At 44.4% G+C, this 14,760-nt stretch overlaps 1 long non-coding RNA gene across 1 annotated transcript in view; it reads right to left on the bottom strand.

Annotated features, from left to right (window-relative positions):
• Nucleotides 1–1,788: 1,788 nt before the first annotated feature.
• The window catches only part of LOC115141609 (uncharacterized), a 49,970-nt gene continuing 36,998 nt past the window's right edge, over nucleotides 1,789–14,760 (bottom strand). Inside the window, exon 6 of the long non-coding RNA XR_003865391.2 lies at nucleotides 1,789–1,977. This is a non-coding gene — a long non-coding RNA (uncharacterized LOC115141609). The remainder of the gene's footprint in view (nucleotides 1,978–14,760) is intronic.

Consider the following 14,760-nt stretch of genomic DNA (forward strand, 5'->3'; position numbering starts at 1 on the left):
TCCCACGTAAACTGTCCATAAATGCAGAACCCTCGTTCTACACTGATGATCTCCTGTCTCACACAGGGTGATTATTGCTGCACCACTCATATTAATGTGACTCATTAGCATAAAATGTGTGTGCACTCTGCCGGCCTCCACTCATTATACAGCATTTCTCTCCATTGACCATCTCCTGGAATTACCTCGATCTGCTTAATTGTGTGTATATGATATTGCATGCTCTCCCCCCTCCTCTCCACCAAAAGGAAGGGAAAGTGGATACCTAGTCAGTTGCACAACTGAAATGTGTCTTACACATTTAACCCAACCCTCTGAATTAGAGAGGTGCGGGGGGCTGTGCTAATCGACATTACTGGCCCAACGCTCTTAACCGCTAGGCTACCTGCCGACCCCGATCCAATGACTCCACCTCCAATGATTGTCAAACTACTCAGGTTTGCTGATGACACCACCCTAGTCGGTCTCATCTCTGACGACGATGAATTTGTGGAAAAGTTGACTGCCTGGTGCTGTCGCAACAACCTGGAACTCAACACAGTCTAAACCGTGGTGATGGTGGTTGACTACAGGAAATGCCCCTTACCATCTCTCCCCCCTGAGATTGATGGCTCAGCTGTCAGCACGGCCAAGTCATTCAAATTCCTGGGCAGCATCTCCCACAACATCACAGCGGTCACCAAGAAGGATCAACAGAGGATGCACTATCTGGACCAGCTGAGAAAACTCAAACTCTCCCTAACAATACTTGTTCGGTTCTACACGTCTATCATTGAGTCCATTCTTACCTCTTCTATCACCGTTTGGTTTGAATCTGTGTCTGCCTGCTACAAGTGCAAACTGCAGCTCATCGTCTGGTCATCAGAGAAGGTCATCGGCTGTCACCTGCCCTCCATCAAGGACCTGCACGCCTCCATGACAAAGAAGTGTGCATGTAAGTTCATCGCAGACCATGCCCACCCCGGACACCGCTTATTTCAAAGACTCTGCTCTGGCAGACGTTTTAGGTTAATCAAAACCGCCCGCCACCTGAACAGTTTCTTCCCACATGCTGTGGTCCTCATCAACTGGCCATCGGGCTCACAGGGATTAAGTGACTGCATTGGGCAGATTACTGCACCCTGTCATCAATGACCTCAATACTAATCTGCACCACAGGAGACTGCTAAGGGGAGGACGGCTCATAATAATGTCTGGATTGGAGCAAATGGAATGGCATTAAACACATGGAAAGCATGTGCTTGATCTATTCAATACCATTCCACTAAATCCACTCCAGCCATTACCACGAGCTCGTCCTCCCCAATTAAAGTGCCACCAACCTCTTGTGATCTGCACGAGGTACAACACTGTATATATTTGCTTCAGCAGCATCCCTCCATCTGCTTATACTTTACCGTTCAAAAGTTTGTGGTCACTTAGAAATGTCCTTGTTTTCCATGAAAACATACATGAAATTAGTTGCAAAATAAATAGGAAATATATTCAAGATGTTGACAAGGTTATACATAATGATTTTTAATTGAAATAATAATTGTGTCCAAACTTTGCTTTCATCAAAAAATCCTTAATTTTCAGCAATTGCAGCCTTGCAGATCTTTGACATTCTAGTTATCAATTTGTTGAGGTAATCTGAAGAGATTTCACCCCATGTTTCCTGAAGCACCTCCCACAAGCTGGATTGGCTTGGTGGGTACTTCTTACATACCATACGGTCAAGCTGCTCCCACAACAGCTCAATTATCATGGCACAAGGCGAGACCCAAATGAAGACACAGGAGGCAGATAGTTGGTCTTACAATGTTTATTAATCCAAAGGGGTAGGCATGATAATGGTCATGGACAGGCAAAAAGGTAAAAACCAGATCAGAGTCCAGGAGTTACAGAGTGGCAGACAGGCTCGTGGTCAAGGCAGGCAGAATGGTCAGGCAGGCGGGTACAAAGTCCAGAAACAGGCAAGGGTCAAAACCGGGAGGACTAGAAAAAGGAGAGTGCAAAAAGCAGCAGAACAGGAAAAACACTGGTTGACTTGAGTTTGAGTTTGAGTTTATTTTTAATTTTTACAAGGACAGTGCACATTAATCAACGTTTCAGTAAAAGTGCCGGTTTTAGCCAGCCGGCTAATTTTCAACCGCAGTCCCTGGGCAGGTTATTAAAAACAATTACAATATAGACAATAGCAACATAGAACAAGCAAGACATAGCAACATAGGACAAGCAAGACATAGCATACAGACAGAGCAACATAGGACAAGCAAGACGTAGCATACAGACAGAGCAACATAGAACAAAAAGCAGCAAGACAAAATTCATAAAAGCAACAAAGTGTTTCCACACCTCACAAGCTACAGACAACAGACAACATGGAGAGCAGCAACACACAGCTAGGGACCATGTTCACAAATCTGATTGACCTTTAGCCATGTCTTCAAGCATTTTGTGAAAGTGTGATATGTGGTGCAGTTATGTGTGTCTGATGGCAGTGTATTCCAGACATGGGAAGCTCTCACAGAGAATGCAGATTTACTAAAGGTGCTTTTCCTTAGGGGAACTATACAGTCACCTCTCATGGCAGACCTTGTGGATCTGCTGCCATATGCCTGGGTTTTCTGTTTAACAAAAATATTGAGTGGAGGGGGAGCCAGGCCATTAAGGATCTTGAATACAAGACATGCGTCGGTGTATTGCACAAGATTTTCCCAACTCAAGAGCTTATGCTTTCTAAGGATGTGACAATGATGATGGCTAATGGGCTTCCTATCAAGCACTTTGAGAGCCTGTTTGTAGACAGACTGAATAGGTTTTAATGTTGTACAGCAAGCTTGGGCCCAACTAGTCAAGCAGTATGTTAAGTGGGGGAGTATCATAGAATTGAAGTACAGTTTTGCTACCTCTGTAGTCAAACAATTTCGTATAAATCGGAAATTAGCTAGGTTGAATTTGGTTATTTGAATTACCTTTTTCACATGCTTTTTAAAAGAGAGGTTGGAATCAAGTATGATGCCAAGGTACTTAAAATCGGATACCACCTGGAGCTTCTCCCCTGACACATAGACATCTGGCTCAGTAGCATCTGTTGCCCTCTTTGTGAAGAACATGCAAACAGTTTTTTTCACATTGAGATGCAAACACGAGTCACTGAGCCACTTTGTAACCTGGACCATTACAGTAGTGAGTTCTTGTGCAGCTTGTTTGCTCTTTGCGTGCACATATATCACTGTATCATCTGCATACATTTGAACTTCAGACCCAGTACAGACAGAAGGCAGATCATTAATGTACAGGCTGAACAGGAGGGGCCCCAGTATTGACCCTTGGGGCACGCCCACATCATAGCTACGAGTGGGCGACAGCTCATTGCTCACTCTGACACACTGAGTTCTGCCTTCAAGGTATGATTTCATCCATCTCAAGGCATCAGGGGAAAAGTTGAACTTGGACAATTTTGTGATGAGAATCTCATGGTTAACAGTATCAAAAGCCTTCCTTAGGTCCAGAAACACAGCCCCAACAGCACCCCCTTTGTCCATCTTGGACTTCACATTTTCCAGAAGACAGCAGTTGGCCGTTTCTGTGGAGTGTTTCGCTCTGAAGCCAAACTGCATGGAGTGTAATGTGAAGGGGCTGTTGTTGAGGTGGGCAATCAGTTGTTCTGCTACACACTTTTCAACAACCTTTGATACCACAGGTAGTATACTAATGGGCCTGTAGTTACTCACGTCAGCAGGGTCGCCTGATTTAAAGATGGCCGTTATTATGGCCGACTTCCATACCCTTGGAAACACACCGAGACCAATAGATGTGTTGGTGACCTTAGTAATGGGGCCAATGAGTGACTCTTTGTAGTTTTTAAGAAAGGTAGAGTCCATCCCAAACACATCTTTGGCTTTAGAGTTCTTTAGTGAGCTAATCACCTTGTTCACCTTTGACTCAGAAACCTCCCTTATGATGAAGACAGGTTGAGTGTCATTCACTAGAACTGAGCCCAAGAAACCAGTGGAGGGGTTCTGTGTCAGTACCCTGACAGAGTCAATAAAGTAGGAATTGAAGGCTATTGCTATTTCAACTGCATCCTGTGTTAGATTGTTATTCACCATGATTTCTAGTCTTTTTGCAGTGTTACTGTAATGGTTTTCCTCCTCTTCGTCTGAAGAGGAGGTGTAGCAAGGATCGGACCAAGATGCGGCGTGGTAAGTGTCCATGGTTGTTTATTTAAAAACATGAACTGAACACTCAATGAATACAAAACAATAAACGTGAACAAAACCGAAACAGTACCGTGTGGCGAACAAACACAGACACGGAAACAATCACCCACAAACACACAGTGAAACCCAGGCTACCTAAGTATGATTCTCAATCAGAGACAACTAATGACACCTGCCTCTGATTGAGAACCATACTAGGCCGAAACATAGAAATTCCCAAAACCTAGAAAAACAAACATAGACAACCCACCCAACTCACGCCCTGACCATACTAAATAAATACAAAACAAAGGAAATTAAGGTCAGAACGTGACAGTACCCCCCCCCCCAAAGGTGCGGACTCCGGCCGCAAAACCTTGACCTATAGGGGAGGGTCTGGGTGGGCGTCTGTCCGCGGTGGCGGTTCTGGCGCGGGACGCGGACCCCACTTCAACATTGTCTTAGTCCGCCTTATTGTCCGCCTCCGTGGCTTTCTCACCATGGCCACCCTCTCAATGACCCCACTGGACAGAGGGGCAGCTCGGGACAGAGGGGCAGAAGCTCTGGACAGAGGGGCAGGGGCTCGGGACAGAGGGGCAGGGGCTCGGGACAGAGGGGCAGGGGCTCGGGACAGAGGGGCAGGGGCTCGGGACAGAGGGGCAGGGGCTCGGGACAGAGGGGCCTCTGGGCTGAGGGCCTCTGGGCTGAGGGGCTCTGGCGCCTCTGGGCTGAGGGGCTCTGGCGCCTCTGGGCTGAGGGGCTCTGGCGCCTCTGGGCTGAGGGCTCCGCAGCGGCGCCGGACAGGCGGGAGGCTCCGGGAGCGGCGCCGGACAGGCGGAGACAGCGGCGCCGGACAGGCGGGAGACTGCGGCGGCGCCGGACAGGCGGGAGGCTCCGGCAGCGGCGCCGGACAGGCGGGAGACTGCGGCAGCGGCGCCGGACAGGCGGGACGCTCCGGCAGCGGCGCCGGACAGGCGGGAGGCTCCGGCAGCGGCGCCGGACAACCGGGACGCTCCGGCAGCGGCGCCGGACAGGCGGGACCACCTGCAGGGAGGAGACAGAGAGACAGCCTGGTGCGTGGGGCTGCCACAGGAACCACCAGGCTGGGGAGACCTTCAGGAGGCTTGGTGTTAGGAGGAGCCTGAAAGACTGGGCTGTGGGGGAGCACTGGAGCTCTGGTGCGCAACCTTACATTTACATCATTTACATTTAAGTCATTTAGCAGATGCTCTTATCCAGAGCGACTTACAAATTGGTGCTTTCACCTTAAGACATCCAGTGGAACAGCCACTTTACAATAGTGCATCTAGGTCTTTTAAGGGGGGGGGAAGGGGGGGGGGTGAGAAGGATTACTTTATCCTATCCTAGGTATTCCTTAAAGAGGTGGGGTTTCAGGTGTCTCCGGAAGGTGGTGATTGACTCCGCTGTCCTGGCGTCGTGAGGGAGTTTGTTCCACCATTGGGGGGCCAGAGCAGCGAACAGTTTTGACTGGGCTGAGCGGAAACTGTACTTCCTCAGTGGTAGGGAGGCGAGCAGGCCAGAGGTGGATGAACGCAGTGCCCTTGTTTGGGTGTAGGGCCTGATCAGAGCCTGGAAGTACTGAGGTGCCGTTCCCCTCACAGCTCCGTAGGCAAGCACCATGGTCTTGTAGCGGATGCGAGCTTCAACTGGAAGCCAGTGGAGAGAGCGGAGGAGCGGGGTGACGTGAGAGAACTTGGGAAGGTTGAACACCAGACGGGCTGCGGCGTTCTGGATGAGTTGTAGGGGTTTAATGGCACAGGCAGGGAGCCCAGCCAACAGCGAGTTGCACTTCCCCAGGCTGGACAACTACTCTAGCCCGGACCCTCCAGAGTGCAGGCACAGGTTGAACCGGGCTGTGGGTAAGCACGGGAGATCTAGTGCTTACTACACGCACCTCTCCCTTTGGCTCCACTCCCACATTTGCCCGGCACGAGCGGAGCGCAGGCAGAGGACGCACTGCACCCTCCCAGCGCCCCGGAGACACAGCACGCAGAGCCGGCGCAGGATAACCTGGACCAAAACTGCGTACCGGCGACCAGACCCGCTGAGCAGGCACCATACCCCTGGCTCAATGCCCACACTCGCATGGCACTCTCGGGGGGCTGCCCTATAGCGCACCGGGCTATGGGCACGCACTGGCGACACTGTGCGCTTAACCGCATAACACGGTGCCTGACCAGTAATGCGCTGCTTATCATAAGCACGAGGAGTGAACTCAGGTCTGCTACCTGGCTTAGTACCACACCTCGTGTGCCTCCCCCCAAAATAATTTGGGGCTGCCTCTCGTACCTGTCGCACTGCCGTGCTGGCTTCGCCAACCTCATTCTCCTGTAGCCTTCCTTGCACTGCTCCATCGAATCCCAGGCGGGCTCCGGCACTCTCCCTGGGTCGACCGCCCACCTGTCTATCTCCTCCCAAGTCGTGTAGTCCAGACTCTGCTCTGATGCTGGCCGCTGTTGTTGATGCTGCTGCTGCTGTCGTCGCTGCGGTTTTTTACCACGCCGCTCGGTCCTTGGTGGGTGGGTGATTCTGTAAGGGTTTTCCTCCTCTTCGTCTGAAGAGGAGGTGTAGCAAGGATCGGACCAAGATGCGGCGTGGTAAGTGTCCATGGTTGTTTATTTAAAAACATGAACTGAACACTCAATGAATACAAAACAATAAACGTGAACAAAACCGAAACAGTACCGTGTGGCGAACAAACACAGACACGGAAACAATCACCCACAAACACACAGTGAAACCCAGGCTACCTAAGTATGATTCTCAATCAGAGACAACTAATGACACCTGCCTCTGATTGAGAACCATACTAGGCCGAAACATAGAAATTCCCAAAACCTAGAAAAACAAACATAGACAACCCACCCAACTCACGCCCTGACCATACTAAATAAATACAAAACAAAGGAAATTAAGGTCAGAACGTGACAGTTACTATGGTCTTTCCCTGTTAACTTTTTTAGATTCTCCCATATAAATTTAGAATTTCCCTTTGCTTCACCAATTATGTTAATAAAAAAGTTTGCCTTGGCCTGTCTGATTTCTTTCATCACCTTATTTCTCAACATGGTAAACCTACGTCTGTCATGCTCTAATTTAGATTTTAGGGCTATTTTTAGAGCATAATCTCGTTCTTCAATTTCCAGATTTCTCCATTTAGCCAAGGAAGAGTGCACTTTTGGCCAGGTTTGGATTTGATTTTCTTTAGGAAGCCATTTATTGTAGTCTGGATTGTGGATAGAAAAACCTGACTATCAGCTTCCACGTCTGTATAGGACAAGAGATCATTCCAGTTTATTCCCTTAATTGCTTTTTCAAAATAGTTTAATTCACTCTTAGGTATTCTGAGTTGATCCGGCTTTCTAACAGTAGAGAGGTTAAACCTGCTCTTAGACAGCTTTCTGGCTATAAGTGTCAGATTATGATCAGACAGCCCAGTAACCATATTGAATGATTTAGTCACTCTCTCTGGTTTATTACTGAACACCAAATCAATCTGTGTTTTAGAGCAACAAGTCACCCTGGTTGGCCCTTTAACTAGCTGTGTAAGGTCAAAGGTATTAGTGATCTGTTTGAGGGTTTTCCTACAACACTTGTCTTCATAATTAATGTTAAAATCTCCCATTAAGATGACCTCTTTCCCAAAATCACATTCCCTAAACATGGTATTAAACTGATCAAAAAACACACTTTTGGTGGAAGGTGGCCTATACATTCCAATGAGGGTAAAAGACATTTGAGGAGACAGTGTAACGTTCAGGCCGATACATTCTAGTTCATTATCACATGACCACTCAATTTGTTTACATCGGATATGTTCTTTAATGTAAATCATCACACCCCCTCCTCTTCCTTCAATCCTGTCTCTCCTGAAAACATTGTAGCCAGGCACAATCAAAGCAGCATATGGAGAGTGTTTATGGAGCCATGTCTCTGAGAGCCAGAGAAAGTCAAGGTTGGAGTCTGTGAGTAGATGTTGAATTTGATCACTTTTTGGAATGACACTACGAATGTTCAAGTGCCCCCCTAGTAGTCCCTTGGGCTCAGCTCGTGGGTCCCAGATGACTCGAGAGTGATTGACACATTGAAAAAAGTTAAATTTTCTGTGTTTTCTGACGGCTGGGTTTAGGCCGTTTTGTTTCGTTTTGATTAGGGGCAGTTCGGTAGCGCAATTAACAATCCCTCCTGCCTGCATTGGATGCGGGGAACTAATTAAAATAGCTTGCGTACCAGAAGCAGAGTCAGGGATCGCATATAGCGACTCTGGTATGTTTGAAGAGTCAAAATCTATCCTGGAGCCGGGTGAGTCGAGAGGACCATAGCACTTACCCACCTCCACAGCGGCGACGACCAGTGGACGAGGCCATCCACCGCTCTCCACTCCGGTGCGTATCACTGGCTCGGTGATATTGGGCCCAGGATTGAGTTATACATCCCCGGAGAGCAGGAGGGTAGTGAACAGGTAGTTTAACAGTTTCCGATAAATGTTGGACTTGTGTATGTTACGCCTAAGCGGTTCAGTAGAATAAGGAGCGAGGTAGACTTGGCCATTATTCAGAACATTATGGTATGCTGTGTACTGTCCGCTCCCGTGGAACGGTGAACCAATGTGTTTGGTGTTGATATTCTCCGGTTGTAGACTGATTGTGTCATCCCAGCAAGGACGCACTGAGATTATCAGTAGAGCAGCTACATAACTGACAATCATGGCAGAGTACTGGAGATAAAACACATAATTGCGCTTTAACTCTTTGCATGAGTTACTTAGCTGGGATCGGCGTACACCTGATGGTTTAGATAAAATTACAGCATTCGAATGAGAAGCGGCACCTGCCGCACCACCCTGTCTTCCGTCCGCCATTTTCCTTTTGGTCGAAACATACAAGACGAACTGGCACAGAGAGACAGGAAACACAGGGATAAATACACTGTGGAAAATAAGCGACACCTGGAGGGGTTGGAGACAATCACAAGGACAGGTGAAACAGATCAGGGCGTGACATCAATAGGGTTGAGATCAGGTGACTGTGCTAGTCACTCCATTATAGACAGAATACCAGCTGACTACTTCTTTTCTTTATAAATATATATTTTAAACTTCTTATGGGCAGGTGTGACAGTAGCGTCCCACCTGGCCAACATATGGTGAAATTGCAGTGTGCGAAATTCAAACTACAGAATTATCAATATTTAACTTTCATAAAATCACAAGTGTAATACAGTGTAATACATCAAAATAAAGCTTAACTTCTTGTTAATCCAGCCACTGTGTCAGATTTCAAAAAGGCTTTACGGCGAAAGCATACCAAGCGATTATCTGAGGACAGCGCCCCGCATACAAAACCATGAAAAACATATTTCAATCAGGCAGGTGCGACACGAAAGTCAGAAATAGCAATATAAAAAAGGCCTTGCCATTGATAATCTTCTTCTGTTTGCACTCCAAAAGGTCCCAGTTACATCACAAATGGTCCTTTTGTTTGATAATGTCCTTTTTTATATCCATAAAAACTCAGTTTAGCTGGCGCGCTTCAGTCAATAATCCACCCAGTTTCCCTCCATCAAAATGCATACAAAATGAACCCCAAACGTTACTAATAAACTTTTCCAAACAAGTCAAACAACATTTATAATCAAACCATAGGTACCCTAATACGTAAATAAACTATAAAATTTAAGACGGAGAATCGTTATTGTCTTCTCCTGGAGAAAATACCAAAGAACTCGCTCTCATTCACGCGCTTGGAAACACTACAGCCAAAATGGGAGCCACCTAGAAAAACTACAATTTCTGGCAAATTGAAAATAGTGGTAGGCTGAATTTTTTTGGGGGGGGATGGCTTGTCCTCAGGGTTTCGCCTGCCATATCAGTTCTGTTATACTCACAGACATTATTTGAACAGTTTTAGAACCTTTAGAGTGTTTTCTATTCAAATCTACCATTTATATGCATATCCTGGCTTCTGGGCCTGAGTAACAGGCAGTTTACTTTGGGCACGCTTTTCATCCGGACGTGAAAATAATGCCACCGACACAAGAGAGGTTATTGAATATCCAAGACATACAATATACTTGCAGGGAAGCCGCTCAACAACTACACCACACCAGTCATCCAACAGACTCCCATTCAGAGTTCCACACAGAAGCATCCAGGGTCAACGCCCTGCCCAAGGGCACGTCGACAGATCTCCCACAAGGCCAAAAAAACGGGGATCCAAACCCTCCAAGATCCCCCACAGTTCCCCATAGCTGTCCCTCAACCACCCAAGACCCCTCCGTCAGTCACCCCCCAAGAAAAAATAAAATAAAAAATAAAATAATATTATAAAAAATACAATTAATTCCATTTTCCACCACCAAGAACACCCCCAATGCACCAACAACTAAAAAAATGAACTCATGAGACAAAAGAAAACAGAAAACACCAATGCAAAAAATGCCTAAAAGTATTCGGATATAAGTAATTGACTTACCCGGTCTCTCCAGATCTCCGAACAGTACTATTTCTAGGGTCAATTTTAGATCAATGTCATGCATTTTCAGCCATTCCTGAACCTGAGACCATAAACAGGCTACCTGAGGAAAATACCAACATAAATGGTCTGTTGATTCTGTATCCTCACAACAAAATCTGCAGAGCTTCGATGATTTTATGCCTCAAATACTCAACATTTTGTTGATGGCAAGAATTCAATATAATAATTTTAGCTGAAAAGCACAAAGTCTTGAATCTGCGTCATTTTATATATCAACTCATACACCGTGTACCATGGAATCAGTATATCAAAAATCTCTTCCCAACTATTTTGCAATCTGTATGGCACAGTTGTCAACATACTGGTCCTCAAATGAAACTGGTATACTTTCCTATTTATGCTATTTTTATTCCTCTGTGAGTTTTGATCCTTTATACTGGGCAGACAGACCAGTTCCCTACCTCCTCCCGCTGCCACCTGCCTCCTCCATTTTTGGGGTGATGCTGTAATCAATTGGTTGCACTCTTGGATTGAGCAGACCTTCCCGTACAATTCTGATAACTTCATGAAAGACATAACTCTACCATTCCAATTTACAATATTGTTTAAGAACAAAATACCCTTTCCCATAAATACAGGTATTTTATCAACCAGCACATTTGAGTTCAGCCATAATATTTGTTGTAATATTTGTTCTGTCTTTTCAGCGGGATGATATTGACATTTTAACCATCTGTGCAATGCTTGTTTGAAAAAGAGAGATACTTTGAAAAAAGTATAATTTTCAATTAATCGAAAATGAGACATGGCAAACTGCACAAAGGCAAAAAGGCCATTTTTAAGCAATGGATGAGCTTTTCTTAGTAATCTACTTGAGAACCATTTAGGGTTCAAGAAAAACTTTTGAATAAGTGAAGCTTTTAGAGAGAGGTTTAGTGATTTTATATTTAATAATCTCAACCCACCCAATTTCTATTCATTACATAGATAGGCACGCTTTATTTTGTCTGGTTAGCGTCCCAGATAATGTGAAATATTTTTTTGCTGGTCACTTACCATAAGTAAGTGAGTAAACTGAGATATGACTAAGGAGTTAATCAGGACAATTTTCCCATAAATAGACAGGTATTTACCTCCATGGTTGCAGGATCTTGTCTATTTTTACAAGTGTTCTATTAAAATTAATTGTGGAGAGCTTATTTATATATTTTGTGATATGAATAACGAGTATGTCTACTTCACCATCAGCCCATTTTATACGTAAACTGCAGGGTAATGTAAAAGTAGTATTTTTTAAAGATCCAATACTTAATATTGTACACGTCATAATTAGGTTTTAGTCCAGAGAGTCCAGAAAAGTTATCTAGATCTTTAATGAGACATTGCAGGGATGTAGCTTGCGGACTTAATATAAAACTTGAGTCATCGGCATACATGGACACCTTTGTTTTTAAGCCTTGGATTTCTAATCCTTTAATGTTGTTATTGGATTTTATTTCAATAGCTAGCATTTTGATGGCCATAACGAATAGATATGGTGACAGCCGACACCCTGGTTTAACTCCTCTTGACAATTCAAAACTCTGAGAAGTAGCTGTTATTTACTATTTTACCGCTGAGGTTGCTATACATTACTTTTACCCATTTTATAAGAGAATCACCGAAATTGAAAAAAATCCAGGTATTTAAAAATAAAATCCAGTCTTACTTTATCAAATGCCTTTTCAAAATCCACTATAAATACCAAGCCTGGCTTTTTAGATATTTCATGATGTTATATTATCTCTAGTAGTTGTCGTATATTATATCCAATGTATCGTTCAATTTGATGAGTAGAGTGTTGGAAGCTATTTTGTAAAAGACATCGCTGAAGTCAAGGATTGGTAGGATAGTCAGTTTTATGAGGGTATGCTCGGCTGCAGGCTTTGTTACGAAATAGGAAGCCGATTCTGGATTTAATTTTGGATTCGAGATGCTTAGTGTGAGTCTGGAAAAAGAGTTTATAGTCTAACCAGACACCTAGGTATTTGTAGTTGTCCACATATTCTAAGTCAGAACCGTCCAGAGTAGTGATGCTAGTCGGGTGGGCGGGTGCAGGCAGTGATCAGTTGAAGAGCATGCATTTAGTTTTACTAGCATTTAAGAGCAGTTGGAAGCCACGGAAGGAGAGTTGTATGTCGTTGATGCTCGTTTGGAGGTTTGTTTTACACAGTATCCAAAGAAGGGCCAGATGTATACAGAATGGTGTCGTCTGTGTAAAGGTGGATCAGAAAATCACCAGCAACAAGAGCGACATCATTGATATATACAGAAAAACGAGTCGGCCTGAGAATTGAACCCTGTGGCACCCCCATAGAGACTGCCAGAGGTCCGGACAAAAGGCCCTCCGATTTGACACACTGAACTCTAGTTCAGGTCTAGTCAAAGTTGCTGTGGGAGGTGCAGAGCTATTGGCCAGGATAGGGGTAGCCAGGTGTTAAGCATGTCGTTCTGCCCCTGAACAGGCAGTTAACCCACTGTTCCTAGGCCGTCATTGAAAATAAGAATTTGTTCTTAACTGACTTGCCTGGTTAAATAAAGGTATAATTAAAAAAATTAAATGGCCGGCAATAGAAAAATGCTTATTCAAATTCTCGATTATCGTAGATTTATCAGTGGTGACAGTGTTTCCTAGCCTCAGTGCAGCGGGCAGCCATTCTCCATGGACTTTACAGTGTCCCAAAACTTTTGGGAATTAGTACTACAGGATGCAAATTTCTGTTTGAGAAAGCTAGCTTTGCTTTCCTAACTGACTGTGTATATAGGTTCCTGACTTCCCTGAAAAGTTACATATCGCGGGGGCTATTCGATGCTAATACAATACGCCACAGGATGTTTTTGTGCCGGTCAAGGGCAGTCAGGTCTGGAGTGAACCAAAGGCTATATCTGTTCTTAGTTCTACATTTTTTGAACGGTACATGCTTATTTAGGATGGTGAGGGAAACACACAAAAATTCAGTTGTAAATAATTTTGTCTAAATTAAAGATAAGTTGTCCTCCAGTAAACTTTAATTAAATTTCCAATATCCCCATCCACGTGAAAATTCTATAAGAGTTATGTGAAGGACAATTAGATGATGATGCGATCGCATTCTGTCTCCTATTTAAACTTTTTTAACCTTTGATGCAAGAGAGAAAGAGACAAGAAAGTAGTCAAAACAACTGGCTTGAGTCTCATCCATGTATATCTCACTAGGTCAGGATTTTTTTGTCTCCAAATATCCACTATTTCTGATGTGTCCATAATATTTGTGATTTCCTTAAGGGCACAGTGATGATAGTTTGTAGAGTGATTTACTTTACGGTCCATTGAGGTACTTAACACTGTGTTATAGTTTCCTACCACAATGATTTGATCTTTTGTTGCCTGTAGGTTGAATAAATTGGTATAAATATTTTCAAAGAAGTATGGATCATCCTGATTTGGACCATATAGATTAATGAGCCAAATCTCTTTTTCGTCCACTTTCATATTCAAAAAGATCCCCCTTCCTTGTGAATCATTCCTAACTATTTGCACATTCAGATGGAAATGTTTGTTAATTAATATCATCACACCTTTTGAGTTCTTTTGACACACAGTATAGAGAGAATACATTTTCATAGAGAACAAAGCAATTCCTTCCACCTCACAGAACTTGAGGTACGAAGAAATTTCATGTTCTGGAGAAAGTATAAAAGGTCGGTGAAGAATCCAGCTACGAACTGGTCCGTTTGTCACAACTTGGGGAAGCTCATGGGAGACGGTGTGGCCACATTACCATAACGTGGTTTATAATAGCCTCAGATATGAGGTTTACATCTAATTGTTGTATAAGATGAATGAGTGAGTATGATACTGTTTGTATAATATTATTTTGGACTGTTTAATGAAGAAAAATACAATTCCCTTTTGATTTGAACTAAATCAGAGGACCGCCCCTGAGCCCAGTTAGGGTCAGGCCTCCTGGGACAGCCCCTTTTCTTCTTTTTTTTAAAACTCTGTTTATTAAGTTTTACACACACACACACACACACACAGACAAGACAAAGCAATA

This window comes from Oncorhynchus nerka, linkage group LG2, assembly GCF_034236695.1.
Source record: "Oncorhynchus nerka isolate Pitt River linkage group LG2, Oner_Uvic_2.0, whole genome shotgun sequence".
Lineage (NCBI taxonomy): Eukaryota > Metazoa > Chordata > Actinopteri > Salmoniformes > Salmonidae > Oncorhynchus > Oncorhynchus nerka.